The following is a 24,415-nucleotide window of genomic DNA, read 5'->3' as shown; positions in this document are numbered from 1 at the left end:
GAAACAGGTTTTTAAAAGGCCCTCTACGGATAATTCATTTTTTTTCTTTGTTGTTGTTGTTGTTGTTGTTGGAATTTCTTGACCTTGTAAAGTAATTCTTTACTTCACCATAAGGTTTTCATTTGTGGGAGACGATGGTGACAGCAAGAATTTTAAACTAAATGTGAATCACATGATGACTTCATAGGATCTTTTTGTTATCAGGAAGGGGGTCAGCTGACAGTATTTTTTAAACTATTTTTGTTGTTGCCTTTTTTTAATGACCTCCTCTTTTTTGTTTTTTGTTTTTTATTGTTCTATGAGTATATAAATAACCAAGTCTGCACCAGCTTCTTGACATGATTTTACCCAATTAACAACTCATGTGCAACTGGTAGTCTTGACCTCATTCCATCCTTTGTGCATTTTATTGTTCTTGTTACTTTTAAACACCCACAGACCTGGTGCTGCAGCTATTGGTTCCAGCCTGGCTCTCGCTGATGGTGAATCTGTTTATTTTTTCCCTCCTCTGACTGTTTACTACCCCAGCCTTTGCCATGAGAACTATTGATGAAAACCATTGCTCGGGGAGATGGGGGGGGGTCTTTTCAAGCTTTGGGGGGAATCTATTTTTTGAATTATATTTATTTACCCCATGAAGTAAGTGATTTCTTATAATTGCTCAGATGCTATGGATGTGGTTTTGGCTATTCTGAACCATGTGCTTATCAAATCTGTTACTGATTCATTTGGAGAGACTTAAAAGAGAGACACTTGGGAGGACTAGATAGGGGACTGAATCCAAATTGGCTCCCATGCAGTAGAGAGAATTTCCAAATCAAAAATTAATTGCCCTTTTTCCTCCCCTCACCCCACCAACTCAAAAGAATTTTTAAACAAGGTAAAAGTACCAACAAGAAAAAAAACTTACACAAAATTAAAGTCTATAATTGTGTTTTTGAAATCCCTTCCTTCCAAAATAAACAGAAAACCACCCCTTATCCATGGCCAAAGTTCTAGTGGTATCTACATCAGATTCCAAGTGGCTTCATCCACTGGGACAACCAGTAATTGGGGCAACAGCAATAAGTTGGCAGATCTCACCCCAGCTCAATGTCCCTTTTTCATCTGCCTTCTCCATGCTCCCTGTATCGCCAGAAAAACCTCATTTCATTTAAACTTATTGTGCTATTGTCACTCAGATGCTTTGCAGTGTGTATTTGTTTCTGCACATTCTGTGGGGGTGCCTTGAATGAGACAGAACTCCATCGCACACTGATTCTGGAACAAATTGGTTGGAAAAGAAAAACCCTCAGTCAAGTTACGAGGACATCCTAATATTTATATCGTGGACTTCCTAATGTATGATGACTCAGGCGTCAGATTGATGCTGCAGTAGAAGACTATTGTTTTGTATAGTGTACGAGTAATTTATTAAATGTCTTTCTAAGGGTATGCTGCTTTTAAGATGCACTATATTTTTGGATTTAATCCTTATATTATTGTTTTCCCAAGGAAGAAAAAATGTCGTATTACAAAGGCTAACCATAGTGATTAGTAAGTCAACTACTACCTCTCTTTTTAAAAGGAGAGTGGGGACTAGCTACAGTAATTGCATTAGATTAACCAGTGTAGGAGTAAGTGTTGCTAATGTTTAAATTCATCACTGCTGTGGAAAGGTCCAATGCAAATTTTCTAACTATTATAAATGCTTTATAATTTGCCAGTTTAAAAACACACACACATTTGCGGTTATAACTATCAGAAGACAGTCCCTTTAATAAACCCAGAAAGTTAACCACAATGTCCTGTTATTGGAATCCACAACATATTTTAAATGAACGACAGATTCCTGACTGTGTTCAAATTAGAAATAAGAGGGCAGCTAGGTGGCGCAGTGGATTAAGCACCGGTCCTGGATTCAGGAGGACCTAAATTCAAATCCGGCTTCAGACACTTGACACTAGCTGTGTGGCCCTGGACGAGTCACTTAACCCTCATTGCCCCCACACAGAAAGAAAGAAAGAAGAGAAAGGTTTAAAATCATTTTTAAAACCAGAATCCTCCTAAAGTGTACTTTTCAAGTTTTCACAAGGTATCACCCCCTCTCTTTGTCCTACATACTTTGCTGGCTGCACCCTCTCAGCCCCACCCAGGTTTAATCTAAGAATTGTTTTTTAAGTCTTTTTCAAATCAACCAAACCCCCTTGGCACAGCTTAGGGTGGCCCATGGCTCTGTCCTCAACTCACTGGGAATGCATGTTCATTCATTGCTTTTGAAGTTTTCCCAATGGGGGTGAATTTCTTGCAGAAGCAGGGAGTGCTCTTGGCAGCTGCATGCCACACATAAATGTTAGAGATCCTGCTGAAGATACAATAGCTACAGGACATTTTTAATATAGAAAATGTATATATTCTGTTGTGAGCTAGTATTTCCTTCTGACATTATGGTTTTTATTTTAGGTTATGTTTCTGGCAAAGCAATCCTTAGTGTGACTCAATCTACGTGGATGTAGCATCCATGTAGGAAGTGTGTGTGTGTATGTGTGTACTTTGTGTATAATATGTATATGTATGTGTATTTATAATACAACCGGAACTATTTTATGACCCAAGCATCATCGCTGATGCTGTAGAATCCAATATACATGAACATACGTATGTGTGTGCAAAGAATATATGTATATAGAAAAGACCTATTATGGCGGATTGGGGATAAATTATTGATCTGACAGTGCAACAACACAGCTTGCAACAAAAAGTAAATGTACAGTATTTTCCTACACTCCACCATGGTAGATGATATTTATACTAAGCTAATATCAGTGACATGTTTTTAATTGTAAGCATAAAACATTGCCATTTTGTGAAGAAAACCACTTTGGTGAGGGGGGTCAACTTGAGTAGTTTTTATTTAATGTTGTAACATGGTAAATAGCCAAATCCGACAGCTGATGAAATAAACAGTTCTGTGAATTTCACTTTCATTCCAGTAGTTTTGACCTCAAATCAAAGAATGGCCCTCTCTATGAGCAGAAGTGCACTAAGACCAGACATTTCACTCAGACTTACGTGTAGTGCCAAAAATGCTTCCCCGCGGGGAGTAGAAGACGGTGGAGTTGATGAGCATAAATAGTAAAAGAGCTGTGCCCCAGTAAAAAAGTAGTAGCAACTTGAGTTGGTCAAAGCGTTTTCTCTCAGCAGGGTGATTCTCAGACCTCTACCATTTCTGGAGACAGGTGTGTGTATGTATGGGTGTGGGGTGTGTGTGTGTGTGTGTGTGTGTGTGTGTGTGTGATTCCCACTCACCTGGCTCACATTCGAACAGAGTATATTTGGCATGTCTGCGTACTATTGCTGCCTTTGAGAATCCTGTCTCAGGGGCACCCCAAGAGCAAGCAGGAGCGATAGTGAACACAGCAGGGATCATTGGGTGCTTGTCCTAATATTAGCACCATTCCTTTCAAGCATCGCTTTGGATTTCGAGGCCAGGAGTACCTGTAGAATTTGTTCCAGAACCAGTCCAATACAAGTGCACCTCTAATAAATGCCTTACAAACTTCAGAGGCCATATTCAGAACAGGGTTTTATCAGCGTATGCAAGGGGCTTCAGCCCCTCTTCTCTTCCTCCCCAGGTCAAACAGTATGGACAGTTTTCACACATATCTACCTGTATAATCCTCTGTACCTCTCATAACTGGTCAATGACTGTAACAGGTTACATCAGGTGTTTTTCTACATACTTTTTACACAGATTCTATGCGATTAATGTAACTTAATTCAATGCATCATTTAATTGTACTAGTTCCTTAAGCTTGTCTTTATTTTTTTTTTCTAGGTGACTGTGGTTTCTTGTGATTTTTATTGTAAAAATGAGATGGCTGTTAATGCTTATTCTCTGTTACTAAGAATTTTTACCTTTTTGGAAAAAAAAAGAGCATTGCTATGAACTAATGAATTAAAACTTCATTTACTCGTTGTAAATACAGTATTGTGCAAAAAAAAAAAAAAAAGCCCAACCCTTTTCATTCATTTGAATTGCTAGTGTTAACTGAATTTTGTCTAGACACCATTTCTGTTGAAGAAATAAAGACATATCATTATGTATTGTAAATTGTTTTCTCTGCCTCTGAAATTTGTTATACATGAATGTATTTGTATATATTAATTACATATAATGCACAATAATATAACAATGGTGTAATATTAATTTATTAGTAGAGGTAAGATCACATTTGCTGTTCAGTCACATCCAACTCTTTGTGATCCCATGTACCAACTATCCATGCGGTTTTTTGGCAAAGATACTAGAATGATTTGCCATTTCCTTCTCCATATTTATGCAGGCAAGGGTTAAGTGACTTGCCCAGGGTCACATAGTTAGTAGGTATCCGAGGTTATTTGAACTCTGCTCACCTTTACTTTTCCCCTAAGAGCATTTATCTTGCTCTAGCTTGAATCTATATCTGTTTAACATTTAATCTGATCAGATACTTTGAAACTAATAAAAATTCTAAATTTTGGATAAGGGAAGGCAGATTGGGGGAGGGGGCAGTCAGAAGCAAAACACTTCTGAGGAGGGAAAGGGTGAAAAGAGAGAATAAAGTAAATGGTGTGGGGAAGGAATACGAGGAAAATACGGTTAGCAATAGTAACTGTGAAAAATTTTTGAAGCAAGTTTGTCTGATAAAGTCCTCATTTCTGAAACATGGAAAACTGAGTCAAATTTATCAAAATAAGATAAATGTTGTAGGGGATGTAGGGGAAATGAGACATTCATGCACTGTTGGTGGAATTGTAAACAAATTCAAACGTTCTGTAGAGGAATTTGGAACTATGGGTAAAGGGCTATAAAACCATGCATACTCTTTGACCTAGTAATACCACTACTAGGTCAGTATCCAAAAAGAGATAAAAACCAGAAACTGGTAAAAATTCTAAATTTTTATCAGTTCTGTCAATCCCCAAAACTTCTGGTCTCAAGAAGCTAGATGAGGTGAATGAGACAGATTTGTAATCAACACACACACTCACAGAAAGAAATGATAAGTGAGTTGAGGAGAAAGGATGCAATATTGGGAGAAAATCTATGAAGTTAATCTGGAAGACGTTCTTAAATCATACCTTGAAGTGGTAGATAGGGGCATAGATATGGGGAACAGGAGGTGAGTCTGGACAAATGTTTGCAGAGCAGGATAATGCTATCCATTTGGAGGGTACCAGAAAAAAGAGATTTGGCCAAAGTTTTCAGTGAGGAATTAAAAATGAACCCTGAGGGGCAGCTAGATGGCGCAGTGGTTAAAGCGCTGGCCCTGGATTCAGGAGTACCTGAGTTCAAATCCAGCCTCAGACACTTAACACTTACTAGCTGTGTGACCCTGGGCAAGTCACTTAACCCCCATTGCCCCGCAAAAAAAAAAAAAAAAAAAAAAGAAACCCTGAGTGTGATATGAAAAAGATCTTTTTTCTCAAAGTATCCTATGCACAAATCATAATCAGTACTTTAGAAATTCATAGACACACTAACCCAGACATCATCCTTTTGGAAATATGTGAAAACTGAAGGGAAAAATGGTTAACTTGCAGGCCTACATGGGCCCCCCTGCCAAAGTACAACTTCATTATGTTTGTTGATTCAAGGTCACACAGCTAGTAAGTGTGTAAAGTATCTGAGGCTGGATTTGAACTCAGGTCCTCCTGAATCCAGGGCCGGTGTTTTATCCGCTGTGCCACCTAGCTGCCCTCCATTCATTTGTTCATTAAACTAAAAATTGCTGCAGTGTCTACAACGTGCCAAACAATAGAATATTTGGCTCACTCAGAATTTTGCTTTTTTAAAGTACTCTACTCATAAAATTGTAGGACTAAATAAAACTGTAGAGAACTCAGGAGATAAATCCATTCTATTGAATCTCAGTCAATACTTAGTCATCCCAGGAAGAATTTTGTTGTTGTTCGGTAGTTTCAGTCATGTCAGACTCTTCATGACCCCATTCATGGTTTTGTTTTTGTTTTTGTTTTTGTTTTTGCAAAGACACTGGAGTGGTTTAGCATTTCCTTCTCCAGCCCATTTTACAGATGAGGAAACTGAGACAAATAGGGTTAAGTGACTTGCCCAGAGTCACACAGTTAGTGTCTGAGACCAGATTTGAACTCTTCCTTACTCCAGCCAGGCCAGGCACTCTGGCCACTGGACCAACTAGCTGATTTATAAAACAAGTTTCAAATTCATTCTATAGTAAATCCTTGTTAATTTGTTGTACATTAATTTCATAATCATTCAGATTATATTACAAACACAAATAATATATGTTTTTAGTTATGAATGGTCAAAAAGCATTTACTAAATAGAGTAAATATAAAATATTTTAAACACAGAATGTGGAAGGGGAAAAGGAAAGGAAGAGGAACAAGCATTTGTTCAGACACTGTGCTAAGTGCTTTACAAATAGTAACTTATTTTATCTTCACAATGACCCTGGAAGATAAGTGCTGTTATTATCCCCATTTTTACAGATGAGAAAACTTAGCCAGACAGAAGTTAAGTGACTTGCCTAGGGGTCACACTGCTAGTAATTGCCTAAGAAATTATTTGAACTCAGGTCTTCCTGACTCCAAGCCTTAGCACTGTACCACCTAGCTGTTTCTGGTGAAGCTTAGAGGTCATACAATACATTCCCCTCTTTTTATAAGTGAGAAAATGGAATTTCAGGGAGAAGGGTGGTATGGATGGAGTGAAGAGTCCCAAGTCATCTATACATGCAAGTGACATAGCCAAGAAGTTTTCCCTCTTGTAAAATGAGAAGAGTTGAACTAGGCACCCTACAAGATCCCATCCAGATCTAGGTATATGATCCTACATGTAGCTGAACCCTGGCCTCTTGAATCTTGTCCCAGTGATCTTTCTACTGTACCTCACTGACTCCCTCAAGTCTATGGGTAAAAGTCAGGATCCATTTTAAAGTAAAAAAAAAAAAAAGTCATTTACATTCATGCTATGAAAGCGTTCATGAGGCAGCTAGATGGCACAGTGGATAAAGCACCAGCCTTGGATTCAAGAGGTCCTGAGTTCAAATCCGGCCTCAGACATTTGACATTTACTAGCTGTGTGACCTTGGGCAAGTCATTTAACCCTCATTGCCCTGGCCCCCCCCCCAAAAAAATTTTTTTTTAAAGAAAGTGTTCATTAGGAATAATCTATTTACCCAAACCCTTACAAGGAAAGATAGTCCTAGCATGGGGTAAATCCAACAAGCATTAAGAGCCTACCATGTTCAATCAATCAACAAGATTTTATTAAGTACTTACTATGTGCCAAGCACTCCATGGCACCATTCTGGGTGGCAGTAAAACAGATAAAATAATCCCTGCCCTCAGGGAGCTTACATTCTTCAAGGAAAACAATATGTAGATATACAAGTATATACAAAATTATAAGAGTAACAGCTAACATATATGGCATTTTACAAGCATTATCACATTTGATCAAAATAAGTATACAAAATAAATCCAAGATTATGGGGACAGGGGGGAGGCACTAGCCCCTAGCATGATCTAAAAAGGTTTGAGTATGTTGGGGCTGAGCTTAGAAACTAGGGATTCTAAGAAGCAGAGGTGAGGAGGGAATGCCCTCCAGGCAAAGTGCAAAGTCATGGAGATAGAAAATAAAATGTTATGTGTAAGGGACAGTAAGAAAGCCAGTTTGGCTTCATCAAAGTGCATGAAAAGTTTGGAAGCAGCCAGGTGGCACATGGGGGAAGCTAGGTGGTATAGTAGATAAAGCACCGGCCCTGGATCTAGGAGGACCTGGCCCCAGACACTTGACACTTACTAGCTGTGTAACCCTGGGAAAGTCTCTTAACCCTCATTGCCCTGCAAAAAAAAAAGTGCATTAAAAGTGAGTAATATATAATAAGACTGGAAAGGGAAGTTCTGCAGCCAGGTTGTGAGGAGTTTTAAATGCCAAGCAGAATTTGTATTTTATCCTAGAGGTGATAGAGAACTCCTGGAGTTCATTAAAAAGGGTAAAGTTATGGTCAGGCGGTTGTGTGGAAGATGGAGAGAGGAGAGACAAGTCAGGGAGATAAATAAGGATAATACAGTAGTTATGGGGGAAGAGGAATGGAAGGGGTAACTATTGGAGAGTAGAGGAGGTGCTAGATACTGAAAGGTGGAAGCTAGGTGGTGCAGTGGATAGAACACTAGCCCTGTGAATTCAAATTCAGCCTCAGACCCTTGACACTTACTAGCTGTGACCCTGGACAAGTCACTTAACCCTGATTGTCTCAAACATCCAGAGCTATCTACAGTTGTCCTGATATATATCTTTTTTTTTTTTAGTGAGGCATTTGGGGTTAAGTGACTTGCCCAGGGTCACACAGCTAGTAAGTGTTAAGTGTCTGAGGCTGGATTTGAACTCTGGTCCTTCTGAATCCAGGACTGGTGCTTTATCCACTGCACCACCTAGCTGCCCCTGTTCCTGCTATATATCTTACCATTGGACCTGGATAGTTCTTGAAGAGAGAGTGAGGCTGGTGACTTTGTACAGCCCTCCCTCATTTAAATCCAATTTACTGCAAGTCATGACATCATGGTCCTCTTCGAGAATGAAGGTCAAATAACAACAAGATACTGAAGATACCAAAAACAAAACAATCCCTGCTTTATATTCTCCAGGGGTAGATTACAGCATATACACAAATAAATATGTAATTTGACTACAAAGAGATCATTACCAAGAATGGGATCTGAGAAAGTTTCACAAAAAAAAAAAAACACAAAAAAACCACACCTCAGTTGAACTTTGAAAGAAAAGAAGTTGTAAGGAGTAGAAGTGACAAGAGAACATTAAAAGCAGAGGAAGGAGGCAGCTAGGTGGCGCAGTGGATAAAGCACCAGCCCTGGATTCAGGAGGACCTAAGTTCAAATGTGGCCTCAGACACTTACTAGCTGTGTGACCCTGGGCAAGTCACTTAACCCCCATTGCCCCACAAAAAAAACAAACAAACAAAAGCAAAGGAAGCAGCCTGTGAAGAGGTGTGGAAGCAGGAGATGAAGGAATGAATATTAGGTTCAAGGAACTGCTAATATTCCAGTTTGCCTGGGATATAGAATGTATGACAGGAAATGATGCAAAATGTAAATAGCAATGTTAGTTGGAGCCAGATTTCGGAACTTCTTAAATGCCATTCCTAGCAAAGAGAGCCATTAGTTGCTTTGGGGCAAGAGAGTAAGGACAGATGTGTCTTAGGAAGACCATTTTGGCTGCTGTGTGAAGAATAAATTGGGGAGAAGAGGCTAAAATCAGGAAGACCAATTAGCAGACTGTTGCAATAGTCCAGGTGGGAGGTAATTAGGACCTAAACTAGTGTAGTGACAACATAAAAAAATGAAGAAATGGGACAGTTACAAAAAACATTATAGAGGCCAAACAGATACAACTTGACTTGTATTTGACTAGTTTGGGGGGGAGGGGTGAAGGAAAGGAAAGAATCACTAACTAATCACTAATCAGAACTGCCTTCGACCAAGAAAGTTTGGAGGAGAAAAAAAAGTTTACCTGGATGAGTGTACAAGTGACTAAATGATGGCTGACCGTCATTGTTTAAATATGTGCAAATATATGCATCCCTTTGTGAAAAACACTATAGGAGGCCTTGGATGAGAGCTTACTCAGGATGAGCAGACCTAGATGGATTGGTTGTGATCTGTTCACTGAAAGGAAAGCCTTCATTGAAAAGATCACATTTCTTTTTTTGTTTGTTTTTGGTTTTTTTGGTGAGGCAATTGGGGTTAAGTGACTTGCCCAGGGTCATACAGCTAGTAAGTGTTAAGTGTCTAAGGCCAGATTTGAACTCAGGTCCTCCTGAATCCAGGGCCGGTGTTCTATCCACTGCGCCATCTAGCTGCCCCAAAAGATCACATTTCTTTTTTTGTTTGTTTTGGTTTTTGGTTTTTTTGGTGAGGCAATTGGGGTTAAGTGACTTGCCCAGGGTCATACAGCTAGTAAGTGTTAAGTGTCTAAGGCCAGATTTGAACTCAGGTCCTCCTGAATCCAGGGCCGGTATTCTATCCACTGCGCCATCTGGCTGCCCCAAAAGATCACATTTCTAATGGAGTATGCATATATATGCATGTTTTATACCTATCAAGAGATGGATATATGCCATGCAGACATATATATTTGTGTGGTAGTGGCCATACAGTATATGCCCCTGTATGCTAAGTGGCTCCTGCTTACATAATGTTTCCAGTGCCAACTATCTGACACAAAACAAAGCCATCATATAGATTTCTTGGAACAAAACAAAAAAGAAAAAGAAAAGGGGCAGCTAGGTGGCACAGTGGATAGAGCACCGGCCCTGGAGTCAGGAGTACCTGAGTTCAAATCTGGCCTCAGACACTTAACACTTACTAGCTGTGTGACTCTGGGCAAGTCATTTAACCCCAATTGCCTCACTAAAAAAAAAAAAAAAGAAAGAAGAAAGAAAAAACGAACACCAGTATCCTGGATCTCGAGTTAGCAGCCTGAGCTTTAAATCCCAGCTCAACCCATGTGATCTTTGCCTCTCTCTGGGCCTCAGTTTCCTTATCTAAATAATGAAGGAGACACTAGCTGTGTGACCCTGGGTAAGTCACTTAACCCCAATTGCCTCACCAAAAGAAAATAAAAAATAATGAAGGAGGTTGGCCATATGACCTCTCAGGTTCCTGCCACTTCTAGATCCATGATCCAACGGTACTATGACCACCAGTATGGTAGGATAGATAAATCAATCAATCAATATGCCATATACTTGGGATCCAGAGAACAAATGAAATAACCCTTGCCTTCAGGGACCTTACATCTAGTTACATGTACATATAAATAAATATATACAAAATAAATACAAGGGGATATTTTTGGATGAAGGGCACTAGCAGCTGGGGGAGGAATCAGGAAAAGCTTCATGTAGAAGGCATCTTTAGAGTCATTACCTATGGAACAAAAACACATATGAAATGTTCTTTTCCTTTGCATTTTTTTGGTTTGTTTTTGTTTTTTGTGGGGCAATGAGGGTTAAGTGACTTGCCCAGGGTCACACAGCTAGTGTCAAGTGTCTGAGACCAGATTTGACTCTTGACTCCAGGGCTGGTGCTCTATCCACTGTACCACCTAGCTGCCCCTTTTCCATAGCATTTTAGTAAACACAGCCATATCTCACATCCAAACCCTTTCTTCTACTCACACAACTACAACCTTAGTTCAGCCCTTATCACTAGATTATTTCAACCTAATTGGCTCCCCAGGTTCAAGTCTCCCCCAACTCCAATCCATCCTACACAAGCTGCCAAAATGATTTTCCTTAAGCACAGATATGACCATGTCACTGCTCTACTCTAAACTCTAGTCACTCTCTATTGCCTCTAAAATAAAATATAAACCCTTCTGTGTAGCTTTTAAAGCCTTTCACCACCTGACCTCAACCTATCTTTCCAGCCTGATTACATATTTTTGTTTTTTGGGGTTTTTTGGTGAGGTAATTGGGGTTAAGTGACTTGCCCAGGGTTACACAGCTAGTAAGTGTTAGGTGTTTGAGGCCGAATTTGAACTCAGGTCCTCCTGAATCCAGGGCTGGTGCTCTATCCACTGTGCCAACTAGCTGCCCCTCAGCCTGATTATATATTACCCTTCTCTTCATGCCCTGTAATCCAACCAAACTGGTTCTCTGTTTCCTACACGATTTGATCCATCTCCAAACTTTGGCATTTTGCACCTGCCATCCCCCATACCTACACTCCCTCTTCCCCTCCATCTTATGGAATCTTTTTCCTTAAAATGTGGCTCAAGAGCCACTTTTTACACTATGGAAGTCTTTCCTGACCCTCCCTCGATGCCCCCCCCACACACACACACCCCACTGTCATTTTGTATTTATTTGTAGTTCTTGTCTCTATTCTGTATATATTTATATGTGTACTTGTCTACCTCTTAGAAAGTAAACTCCTTGGGGTGGGAGTGGGGGATTGTTTCATTTTGTATTCATAGGAAATAAATGCCGATTGATTGACCGATTGTTTGATTGGCATGTCTGCCTGAAACAGTCCTCCAGCTTGGGACAAGAAAGAGACTGGTTTGGGGAATAGCAAGTCTAGCTCCTTCCTAAAAGGAGAACATTCAAGGCCAGGCGCATGAGGGCAAATGCCTCTGGCAGGGAGGGACAGCTGCTTCCAAGGGCCAGTTTTCTTCTCTTATTCATGACTACTAACTGGGAGAGGGAACCTGATTAATTTTCATAAAACACACAAACCTGATTTGGGGGAGGGGAGATAAATGCACCTCCCCCCCTCAGCAGAGGCCTTCCCAGTCTGCCCAGGGAGCCTGCAGTAGCCATGGGAAACGCTAGCTCTAGCCCCAGTGAAGGAATTCATGATTGGCTGGAGGATAGGAGTGGGATGAGGACAGGCATCACAATCCCACCCAATCTTCCCCTCCCCACTGCAGGCTGCAGGGGGATGGGAGGTGAGTCTGGAGCCCTGGCTTGCTTTGTTTCCAGGAATTCTGTCAAAACCTTGCATTTCATTTCCCGACGATTTGAAGCTCTTGTGTCTGTCGAGTTTTTGGTCCCCAGACAAGCATTATTTTTTCATGACAGATGAAAGTTCTAAGAGCATATTCTGTAGAAAAGTGGAGAGAATGGGGGTGGGGGGAGGTGAGAGTGGGAGTGGGAGGGAGAGAGACAGAACTTAACTTAAAGGACTTTTTAAAGACTCCTGCCCTCCCCCCAACCCACTCCAGTTCAGATACTACCCTGATCTCCCAGCGAATGCAACTGGGATTCCAGGGACCTGCAGTTCAGTCAATTGTTGAATTTTAGCCCCTTGACTCCTCTTTTTTTTTTCAGCAAGAGCTGGACTCTAGTGGAAGGTATTAAAACCTGATAGTTTCACGGGGTGAAATGAAAACTGTCTTATACCAAACACCCAGACCAGTCAAAGCTAAAAAGCCTACCTAAAACCTTTTGATTTAGCGATCAAAAAAGTCATGTCAATTCAAACATGCTATCCACCTCCAGATAGAAAACTGATGGATGGTCTCAGAACGCAGATTGAAGCATGCTTTTTTTCTTTCTTTTTTTTTTTTTAAACATGGCTAATTTGGGAAGGTTTATTTGTTTGTTTGTTTTTGCATGACTATACATATCTAATGAGTTTTATTTTTCTTGTCTACTCAATGGGTGGAAGAGGAGGAGGATGGAGAGAGAAAATTTGGAACTGAAAAGAAAATTTAAGTTTGAAAATTTAATGTCAAGGATTACAGTTTCCACCTCCTATTTTCACCATTAGAAACAATAAATTAGATCATACAGAACCAAAAGGAAATCTGTCAAATAAGGGAATCGGACTGTGACCTCTAAGGTCCTTTCCAGCTCTAGCTCCATGAGCTGGTTTTGTTTGTTTGTTTGTTTTGGGGGGTTTTGTGGGGCAATGGGGATTAAGTGACTTGCCCAGGGTCACACAGCTAGTGTCAAGTGTTTAAGGTCGGATTTGAACTCAGGTCCTCTTGAATCCAGGGTGGTGCTTTATCCACTGCTCCATCTAGCTGCCCCAAGCTGGTTTTTTTTTTTAAAGCAGAAAAAGACCTAATCTAATGGCCTCTACTGCCTCTTTTTCTAGCTTATGGGGAAGCTGTAACCCCTCATTGTAATAGAAAGAATATATAGAGGTTGAGTTGTCTAGGAGGCAGCAGATGTAGCTAAATGAATTTGGTTGTTATGTCATTTATTTGGGTCTGACAAAATGTGCAGGCAAATCTCTGTTCCACAAGACACCTAAGAAAAGGAAAGTTATTTTCGCGAAAGGGCACTGGTATGTGTTTCTCTGTATTATTTCTAGTGGCACTGGTACTGGTAATGATAATGGTAGCTGTAGCAACAGCAACAACAGCAACAGCCACAGTAGGAGTAGAAGTAGTAATTTTATATAATGTTTATTATATGCCGAGCACTGCACTAAGTATTTTACAATTATTATCTCATTTGATCCTCAGAACAATCCTGGGAGGTAGATGCTATTAGTATACCCATTTTACAGATGAGGCAAACAAGTTAAGTGACTTCCCCCAAGGTCACACAGCTAATAAATGTCTGAGGATGAATTTGAATTCAGATCTTCCTGACTCAAGGCTCTATCCCCTGTCATCTAGCTGCCCCACTAAATAATAATGAGTAAGAGGGGTGAGGGGAGAGCAGAATACTTGAAGAACATGGGATCAATGAAGAAGATTTTAAAAGGGGGAAAGGATTGATCAGCTTCATTCTGTTCTCTAGCTTTTTGGGACCTGAACATTCCTTTCCAAGGCTTAGTCCAGATCACTAAGGAAATCCACTTCATTGAGAAGAGATAATTGTTAATTGCACATGTATGGCCTATACTGATTGCTTGCAACCTTGGGGAGGGGGGAAGGAAGGGAGGGAGGGAATGAGAGAGGGATAGAATTTGGAACTCAAAACTTTAAATAAATAAAGAGAAGAGATAATTGTTAATACAATCTTTAGTCACCAAGCTTCATGACTTGACCTTGAATTGACAGAACACCTCCCTCACCTTGAATTACGGCACTCACAGCAAAGATAGGGACAAGTTAAATTCTTCTGGAATCTAAGAGGTTAAATGAAGTTGGGAACTGATTTAAATCAAGAAGTCAGTCAAAAGAGATTTGGAATAAGGAGGCATGCTTTTGAATGCCTGATGCCTAATACCTGCATGACCTTGGGCAAGCCACTTAACTTTTCTGAGACCAGATTTGAACTCAGGTCTTCCTTAGTTCAGGCCCAATGCTTTATCCACTGCTCCACCCAGCTTCCCATAAGCCACTTAACTTTTCGAGGCTTCAACTATGGCATTGGTAAAATGAGAGGATTGGACTAGCTGGCCACTGAACTTGCTCCCATCTCTAAATCTGTGATCCCATGATCCCTGATGATAACACATGTGAGACAGAATAATATAGTGAAAAGAGAACTGGACTTACCAGCAGCAGAGAATTCAATCCAAATTCTACTTCTTACATTTCTTACACTTAGCAGCTGCCCTACTTTAAGCAAATCATTCCACCTTTGTGCCTCAATTTCCTCTACTGAACAATGCTAATATTACCACTTGTCATTCTTACTTCACGATATTATTGTATGGTTTACAAGAGATAATGTATGTAAAGTACTTTGTAAATCTTAGTGTTGCGTGGAAAAATATGTGTCACTTAAAATAACTGAGTAAATTGAAAGCTGATTCTTTTTAAGGAACTCTGATTTGGGATTTTGATCTAGTATTTGTTCCATAAAATAACTCAAAGACTAATAAGCACTGGCAGAAGAAATGGACATTCATCTCATTGTAAAGGGAATACCTGTGTAACTGTATCAATCACTTTGGGGGGAGGGAAAGGTCTGGACCTGTGATTTTATTAGCAGAAGGAACTCTCAGTATGCAAACTTCTTCCATTGTTAAGTATCATCTGTAATTTGCAGTCTTAGAGGATAATCTAAAGGAACCAATAGGTTAAATGACTTACTTAGAATAATACAACCCCTGGATGTCAGAGATAGAATTTGAACTCATCTTCTTCACTCCAAGGATGTCCCTCAAGCTACTGCCCTACACAGCCTCCCTTAACACTTATTAATGATTTTACCTCCTAATTTTTTGTCAAAGAAGTTAGTTAAATTTAAATATTCCTATGATAAGAAAGAACTTCCAGAAACTTGGAATTGGCACAGGTAGAAGTGGGTTTCCAGGGAAGATTATTTGCTCCTTCTCTGAAGAGGTTTAAAATGTCCAATGGATACTCACCTAGCTATAATGATATAGGTCCCTACTTCTGTTAAAGACTGGGCTATGAACTAGATAACTTCTAGAGGTCTTACCTGCCTTATAATTAGATGGACTCACTCTAAGGTATCATGACACCTATGGCTGGGGTCTTAAGGGATGCCAAGAAAATCTTGGAGTGGAATGTCTCAGTCAAGAGATAAGCCTTTCTCTTTGGCACAGTTAAAAATGTCTTTATGAAGATTTCAATAATACGACTTGCTATTTTCTCATATAGAGGTCCTGAAGGCATTTCTCAGAACTTATGCTCATGTTTGCCCAAATTTTGCATAGTGTCCATATGTCATTATCTGATGCCATCAATTCTACAGCATATTTCTCAAGGGTACTACTGGTTCATTCCAAATAATGGAAAATGCCAAGCTAATGTTCTAAGTAGATGTAAAGCACTTGTGGGCTATTATTAATGGCAGATTGACATTTATCTTACAAAGCTTTCAGGCATTTTTAGAAAACATGATTAAAGCCCTAGTGATTAATTAACATCCAGTTCTGTTGACTGCTTTGCAATCTATTCTTGAAATCCAATTTACATCTTGTGCAATCTTCACCCACCAAAGCCCACAGGTCAGATTTTGAACTAATACAGTCATTTCAGGCTAAATTTTCTGGACTATGTGGTTAATGATCTTGCCTGTCTGTTAGGAGCAAAGAATATGGACTTTCAGAAGCTTTATTTCCAAATAGTCTTTCAGTCCTGAGTGAATTTCAAAGACAGCATGAATAAAACAGAATATTTCCTGCTTGCCTTTTCCCATAGAAGTCACCACCAATCACTGACTAAATGGAAGTGACTAACAAAAACTCTTTTTGTTTGTTCGGGGTTTTGTTTGGGGGTTTTTGCCCTATTTAGATCTAATTCATTTTTTAGCCCTCATTTTTAATAATAGCCCACACGTATGTAGCATTTTATGGTTTATAGACTTTCCTCATAAAAATTATTTTTCCCCTTAAGACTAGGTCTCCCTTTCTCACCCAGACTCGAAGTGCAGCAGCCATTCATTGGTCCATCTAGGCACTAATTAGCACAAAAGTTGTAACCTAAGGGTGGTTCATCCCTCTTTAGGTAGCCTCTTAGGTAACCCCTCCCAAGAGCTCTATATAGTCCAATTGTAGCTTAGAACTCTCAAAATCAAGAGATAAGCAAAGGGCAGCTAGGTGGCGCAGTGGATAGAGCGCTGGCCCTAGATTCAGAAGGACCTGAGTTCAAAGCCAGCCTCAGACACTTGACACTTACTAGCTGTGTGACCCTGGGCAAATCACTTAACCCCCATTGCCCTGCCCAAGAAAAAAAAAAAAAAAGAGAGAGCGAGATAAGCAGCCTCAGCCTCCCCAGTAGCAGGGATTTTAGTAATGTGCCACCATTTTTGGCAAAGACCATTTGAGGTAAGTGATGAAATATTATTATCCTTGTTTTAATAATAATAAACCTGCCTATGAAAACAAATGCTGAAAACTATCTTTATGTGTAATTGGAAAATAATAAAATCCTTTTATTTAAAATACTAGTAATAAACCTAAAGCCCAGAAAGAGGAAGTGACAACGAAAGTGACATCTATAAAGTTGCAGGCCCGGGACTGAAAAGTAGACCTTCTGTCTATTTTCACTTTTCATGTGCTTTTCTAGTGCTCATTATTAGCATAATTGGCCAAATATCATCAGTGAATATGGGCTGTATGGGGTATTCAGGGAGGACTAGCACCTCTGGTGTGATAACTTGCCGAGCCCTTTTCAGGGTTGCTCATCCACCTTTGGTGTCCACCTGTCACTTGACTCTCACCTGTGGCTCCAAGAAGCTATAGCACGAGCATTGGTAAGCCCCTCTTTGCAAATGGCCTAAACCAGTTTGAGGGTAACTGACAGGCCTCAGATCCCTCAGTGAGTTAGGACTATGTCTACCCCAAGCATGTGAAGACTCCCCCTGGTGGAATGGGTGGATGAGAACAATTTGTTCCAGTGGTCCTGAAGGAGGCTGAAGCAAGTGCTGTGGAGCACTTAGAGCTTGGTCAGAATCAAAGATTCGAAGGACATCCACATCTAGGCCATTTCCACTCATCTTGACTTTCATCCTGCCACTGGACTTCAATGACCCTGGGAGAGAGAGGGAAGCTAAGGATGTTGTGTGGTGACTTAAATGCAGTTTATGGGGAAGTCATTATCCTGTGATGTCATTGGTTCTCTTCAAAAACGAAGGACAAAAAATAACATCAGTGAATAAGAATCCCTCAGTACTTGATTAGGCCCCCAGGACAAGGCATGTTTGTTTGTTTATTTTTAGTGCCCCAACCTATCCATGGGGACTCTATGAAAACAGTTCAACCAATATAATGGAAGTTGTTACCACCATTGCTAACCAGTTTGACTAAAAACTTATGGATCTAAATCTATATATACTGGGGGGCAGCTAGGTGGCACAGTGGATGAAGCACTGGTCCTGGATTCAGGAGGACCTGAGTTCAAATCAAGCTTCAGACATTTGACACTAGCTATGTGACCCTGGGCAAGTCACTTAACCCTCATTGCCCTGCAAAATAAATGAATGAATGAATGAATAAATGAATAAGTGAAAAAATGAATGAATAAATAAATAAATCTATATATACCTATATAGACATTTCTATGATGTCCAATATTGATTTACTCTCTTTTTCAATCTTCAACTTAGTTTGGCATTATATGAACAAAACTTGAGAGTTTCTATTTTTCTGAAGGGAATTTTCATAATCTTGAGAAGATTATCATAAAATCGTAAGATCATAGATTTAGAACTAGAAAGGATCTTGGAGGTCATTGAGTCCAACCCCTTCATTTTACATATGAGGTGACTGAGGCCTAGAGAGATTAAATAATTTCCCTAGGATCACACAGCTAATAAATATCTGGTGAGATTTGAACCTGTCTTCCTGACTTGAAGTCCAGTGCTCTAGCCACATCCTGTCTCACTCTTAAGATCTGCCTAAGTATCTGTTAGTATGTAGGAAATTTGTACCAAAATTCTTGGTTAAACATAGAAATTTAGAATATCAGTGTCAACCTGCAAGTTACAAAAATGCAAAGTAACATGTTCTACCAGTCATGATCATTTGTTTCCAGGGAATGTTTTGTGGGAATGGGAGGATATTGGAGTGTTTGTTAGGAAGTATCTTATATCAAAACAACATGCATCAATAAAAATTGTCATTGTTAGCAATAAGAAATTATTAAGCACTTACTATGTGCTAGGTTTCGTAAAAGAATGAAATCACTAATTGTAAACTTTGTTGAATTATCTTTTGAAATGACAAGTTTGATTTAAAGGAATTTGACTCACATCCTAATTTTATACCTTCCCATGAATAGTACATTAATTCATCATCTACCACCTGTGTAATTTAAGATTCTAAATGTGGATTCTAATCTGTTCCCCCAGTTTGGGGGAAACTGACTAAAAATCACTGATAAAACGAGTTTAGGTTTTTAAGGGTTTATTGGAAAATAGAAAGAAAAAGATTGAGAACAGAATTCTAACAGCCTGGCATTCCTATCTTTCCTCAAATTTCCTGTGACGTCCTCTGCCGCCACCACCATCAAGTCAGGAAGCCAAAAAGGCCAGCGCTCTCTGCACAGGCTCCCTTTCCTCCTTCCTGTCTCCTCCCAGACCATAGGAGGCTCCTCAAGTTGATTGGCTGGTAGCCTTGATAGACAGCCCCCATGAGCAAACGTCATTTCCTGACGCCAAGGAAAAGCCACAATGCCTCTGAGGCATTTTCCTCATGGTGGAGCTTTCCACAGCAAGTCTCCAGTAGGTGGCGTCATTCCAATCATTACACACCCATAGCAAACAGTAGTAAATTTTTGTTAAATGATGATGATGAACTCTACTTTTTTCTGTTTTGGTTTCATTAAACTGTAAATGTCATTGAAGGTATCACCAAATATCTATGTTAGCAACTATTAACACCAGGGAGAAATTGTATCTGTTTTTTAAAGTTGAAATTTCATAATGCCAAAGATTTAGCATAAATTAGCTGAGACAGGGTATGAAATTTTAAAACACTCTACCTTTATAGAATTTTAGAGGAAAAAAAGTAGAATAGTGAAGGATAAAAAGCAGTTCCTTGGTTGCCTCCTTTGGTGTAAATTGCAGAGTTAGGGTTTTACAGTTTCTTTAAGAGGTATCATCTTTAAATTGAGGGGATTCCTATAAATTAGGGAATGGCTGAACAAATTGTGTACATGATAGTGATGGAATACTATTGTGGTATAAGAAATAATGAACAGGATGCTTTAAAAAAAACTTGGGAAGACTTACATGAATTAATGCAAAGTGAAATTAACAGAACCAGGAAAACATTGTATGTAGTAACAGCAATGTTGTATGATGATCAACTGTGAATAACTTAGCTATTCTCATTTTTTTTTTGGTGAGGCAATTAGGGTTAAGTGACTTGCCCAGGGACACCCAGCTAGTAAGTGTCAAGGGTCTGAGGTTGGATTTGAACCCAGGTCCTCCTGAATCCAGCTATTCTCAGCAATACAATGATCCAAGACAATTCTTATAATGAAAAATGCTATCCACCTACAGAGAAAGAACTGATGGAGTCTGAATACAGATTAAAGCATATTTTTTTAACTTTCTTTATTATTCTTGGGGGTTTTTTGTCTGTGTTTTCTTTTACAACATGGTCATATGGAAATGTTTTGCACCACTGCACATGTATAATCTATATCATATTGTTTGTCTTCTCAAGTTGGGGGGAGGGAGGAAAAGAAAATGGAACTCAAAAAAACTGAATGAATGTTAAATTTTCTGTTTACATGTAATTGAGAACAATAAAACAAAAATTAAATAAACAGTTAAAAGTTTTAAAAAGAAAATAAACAAAAGATGGAAACAACAACAAAAAAGAGGTATCATTTTTATTTCAGTGCTCCTAGAAATTCCTACCACTTTTAACTCATGGTCCTGACAATGGTTTTATCATTTTTCCCAAGCCTTCCTTCCATAAGATCCATCCTTTTTTAACATAGATTGAACTTTTAATTATTTTTAGACTGAACTTTAAAAAAAAAATCAATCTCCTTTTAAAAATCACCCATGGAACTCTTCAGCTGAGCAGCAAACCAAAGGATAGAATCAGCGTCCCCGACTTCTGTTAAAATATGTCTTGAAAGCTAATTTGAGACAGATCAATGCCAGCTTGGGAAGAAATAGGAAAGAAAAATGAAATTCAGGGAGGGAATCCAGAGAAGAGGAGAATCCATACCAAAAGGCATCAAATAAACTGTTAAACCAAACTATTTCTAGTGGTATAGTGTATATGTGTACAAATGACTAATATTTAAAGTTTCTTTTTAAAGTTCTTTTTATCCAAACATCCTGTCTGCAAAGTGATTTTGATATATTATTACCATATTGAACTGTAGGTTTCTTTCATAGTTTTCTGTGTAGAGGATGTAATTTAACTAATTCCCATGATCCCATGGATCACCACTTTGTATCTCTGGATGCAAAGTTTAATGGTTCTACAGGTGGAATCAAACTGCCATGATGCCTCCTGGCTTTCAAAAGAAAATAAAATGGAAAATATATTTTTTAAAAATCAAATAAAAAATGAAAGTGCTACATAAAGTTGAAAGGATTTGCCACGAGAGCAAAAGCAGATAAAGATGAGAGACATTATATTCTTTCCCAAGGTCTCACCTAAAATAAAAGCCTACCTGTGAGATGTATTCAGATCCTCAAGCATGTTGTATTTTCAGCCCTGTTGTATTGCTCTCCATGAGTACTTGTTGTATGTCCTTTCTTTTCAAAGAGGACCAATGACATCACAGGGTGATGACTTGCCCATAAATTGCATGTAATCGAGCAAGAGTTCCACAAAGTCTTTAGCTTCCCTCTCTCTCCCAGGGTCATTGAAGTCCAGTGGCAGGATGAAAGTCAAGATGAGTGGAAATGGCCTAGATGTGGATGTCCTTTGAATCTTTGATTCTGACCAAGCTCTAAGTGCTCCACAGCACTTGCTTCAGCCTCCTTCAGGACCACTGGAACAAATTGTTCTCATCCACCCATTCCACCAGGGGGAGTCTTCATATGCTTGGGGTAGACATAGTCCTAACTCACTGAGGGATCTGAGGCCTGTCAGTTACCCTCAAACTGGTTTAGGCCATTTGCAAAGAGGGGTTTACCAATGACTATGCTACAGCTTCTTGGAGCCACAGGTGAGAGTTGGGTGACAGGTGGACACCAAAGGTGGATGAGCAACCCTGAAAAGGACAAGTCCTCACACCAGAGGTGCTAATCTTCCCTAAACATCACATGAGTTGTTCTAATGATGAGAAAGGTGTCTCCCCAGAATGAAGAGAAGATGTTCTTTTGTTGCAGAGATAGAAGACTATGGATGTGGAATATTGCATAGAGTGTGAGATTTGGTGTATGAGTTGATTAGTTTTACTGAACTCCTATTTATTGTTTTTGTAACAAGGAATGACTCATTGGGTTGAGGAGAAGGCTATATTCAGAAATTAAAGCAATATAAAAAGAAAAACATGATTAAAATGTTTTGAAAAGCTTTAAAAAAGGAAGGAGGGAAGAAATATGTTCTATGAGCCATTCTCCCAGGAAAGGAAAGAAGGAACAATGAAAATTGTCTTACAAAATATATAAGTATAAGCAGAAATAAATGGCTATTTACAGTATACTATGTTCAACTGGGATTACTATCAATGGTCTCTAGGTGGCAGAAATTATCCAGTGATGTAGACAGACATTAGCTCCAAGGCACTACATGTAATATTCAGAGCAAATGGATAGAGCAGATAAGAAATAAGTTATTCTTAGTTGAGGGAAGGGTCTCAGGAAAGAGCCCAGATGAAATGAAAGCTCCTTGAGGATAGAAAAAAAAAACCACTAGAAATGACTCTATTTCGATGACAATATGATACTGAAATCTATGGTATGGCAGAAAGAACTCTGGATTTGGAGACAGAAAACCAGAAATAAAAGTTGTCATGCCTGCCCTCCTCCTGGGGAAATAAGTGATAGAAGAGGTAACTGAAGATTCACCAGACATAGAAAAAAGCTCAACCTTATAGCTTACTTAAGATATCTATGTCGGGGCAGCTAGGTGTCGAAGTGGAAAAAGCACCGGCCCTGGATTCAGGAGGACCTGAGTTGTTCAAATCCGGCTTTAGACACTTGACACTTACTAGTTGTGTGACCCTGGGCAAATCACTTAACCCTCATTGCCCCACCAAAAAAAAAATATATGTCTATGCAAAAAAAAAAAAAAAAAGATATCTACGCAAGGACTCCCTTTCTGATTACAGAGGAAAATGAGTACAAACTTTGAAACCTGACCTTGCCACTTACTTTTTGAGCTTGGGATAATCACAGTCTCTCTGAGCTTGTATTTTCCTCATCTGTCAAATAGCTACTTACCACACCAGGCTATTTTAATGATTAAATTATATATTTATACATATATAATATATATGCATATGTATATTTTTATATAAATTTCACATACAAATTTCTCATATATATTTTGCATATAAATTGTATGTGTATATATATATATACATACATACATATATATATGAGAAAGCATGTTACACCCACAAAGCACTGTATAAATGTGAGCTATCATTATAAACCAGCAAGAGATAGTAAGCTTGGTGTTAAGATGAAATCATTATAATACAAAAGACAAGGAAGAATAATTATAATAACTCACATTTATGTAGTACTTTTAAATATAGTCATTTATGAGTTTAAGATGGGAAATTTAGTTCCTATTAAATGATGTTTATTTTAAAATCATAGTATGAACTGACAGTAATGGAAAGGAATAATTCCAGATCCTGTGACACTTTCAGAGACTTCCTGCCTTGAGAAGTGAGGGAATTGGACAAGATGGCTACTAAATTGGGCCTCTTCTAACTCTAAATCTATAATCCGATGATTCATATTTTGGGAGCATCACAATAATGGAGCTTCCTTATCTAACTTGGCTTTTCAGAGGACAGAACTTGTCTAATATTCCTCATCTAATGTCCAGGTCAAAATCAAAAAGGCTTTTCCTTTCTCTCTTTTGCTTTAAAATAAAGGAAACTCATTACATTTGATTTTTTTAAAACTTACTAAATCTTTATTGTGAAATATTTGTAGAAGATTGTTTTAAGATGCATAGATATTCAAATGGTGTGGGGGTTTGCTCATATACAGGAACGTACTCATTTTGGGGGGGCGGGGCAATAGGGGTTAAGTGACTTGCCCAGGGTCACCCAGCTAGTAAGTGTCAAGTGTCTGAGGCCGGATTTGAACTCAGGTCCTCCTGAATCCAGTGCCTTTGCTTTATTCAATTATTTATTTATTTATTTGCTATTATTTATTTATTTACTAGCTGCCTCCTCATTTTTTTTATAAGACTAGGGTGAGTTGGGTGGATAAATGATTCCACAAAAAGACATATGTTCTCCCTCCCATCTCTCTCCTCTTTTCCCCCCTCTCAACACCATCATTATGCTTTATCAGATAGCAAGTGTGAAAAGGCAGCCCTGGGGAACACAATGGAGAAAGTATAC

Source organism: Dromiciops gliroides, chromosome 4, assembly GCF_019393635.1.
Source record: "Dromiciops gliroides isolate mDroGli1 chromosome 4, mDroGli1.pri, whole genome shotgun sequence".
Lineage (NCBI taxonomy): Eukaryota > Metazoa > Chordata > Mammalia > Microbiotheria > Microbiotheriidae > Dromiciops > Dromiciops gliroides.
Note: the sequence above shows the minus strand (reverse complement) of the source record.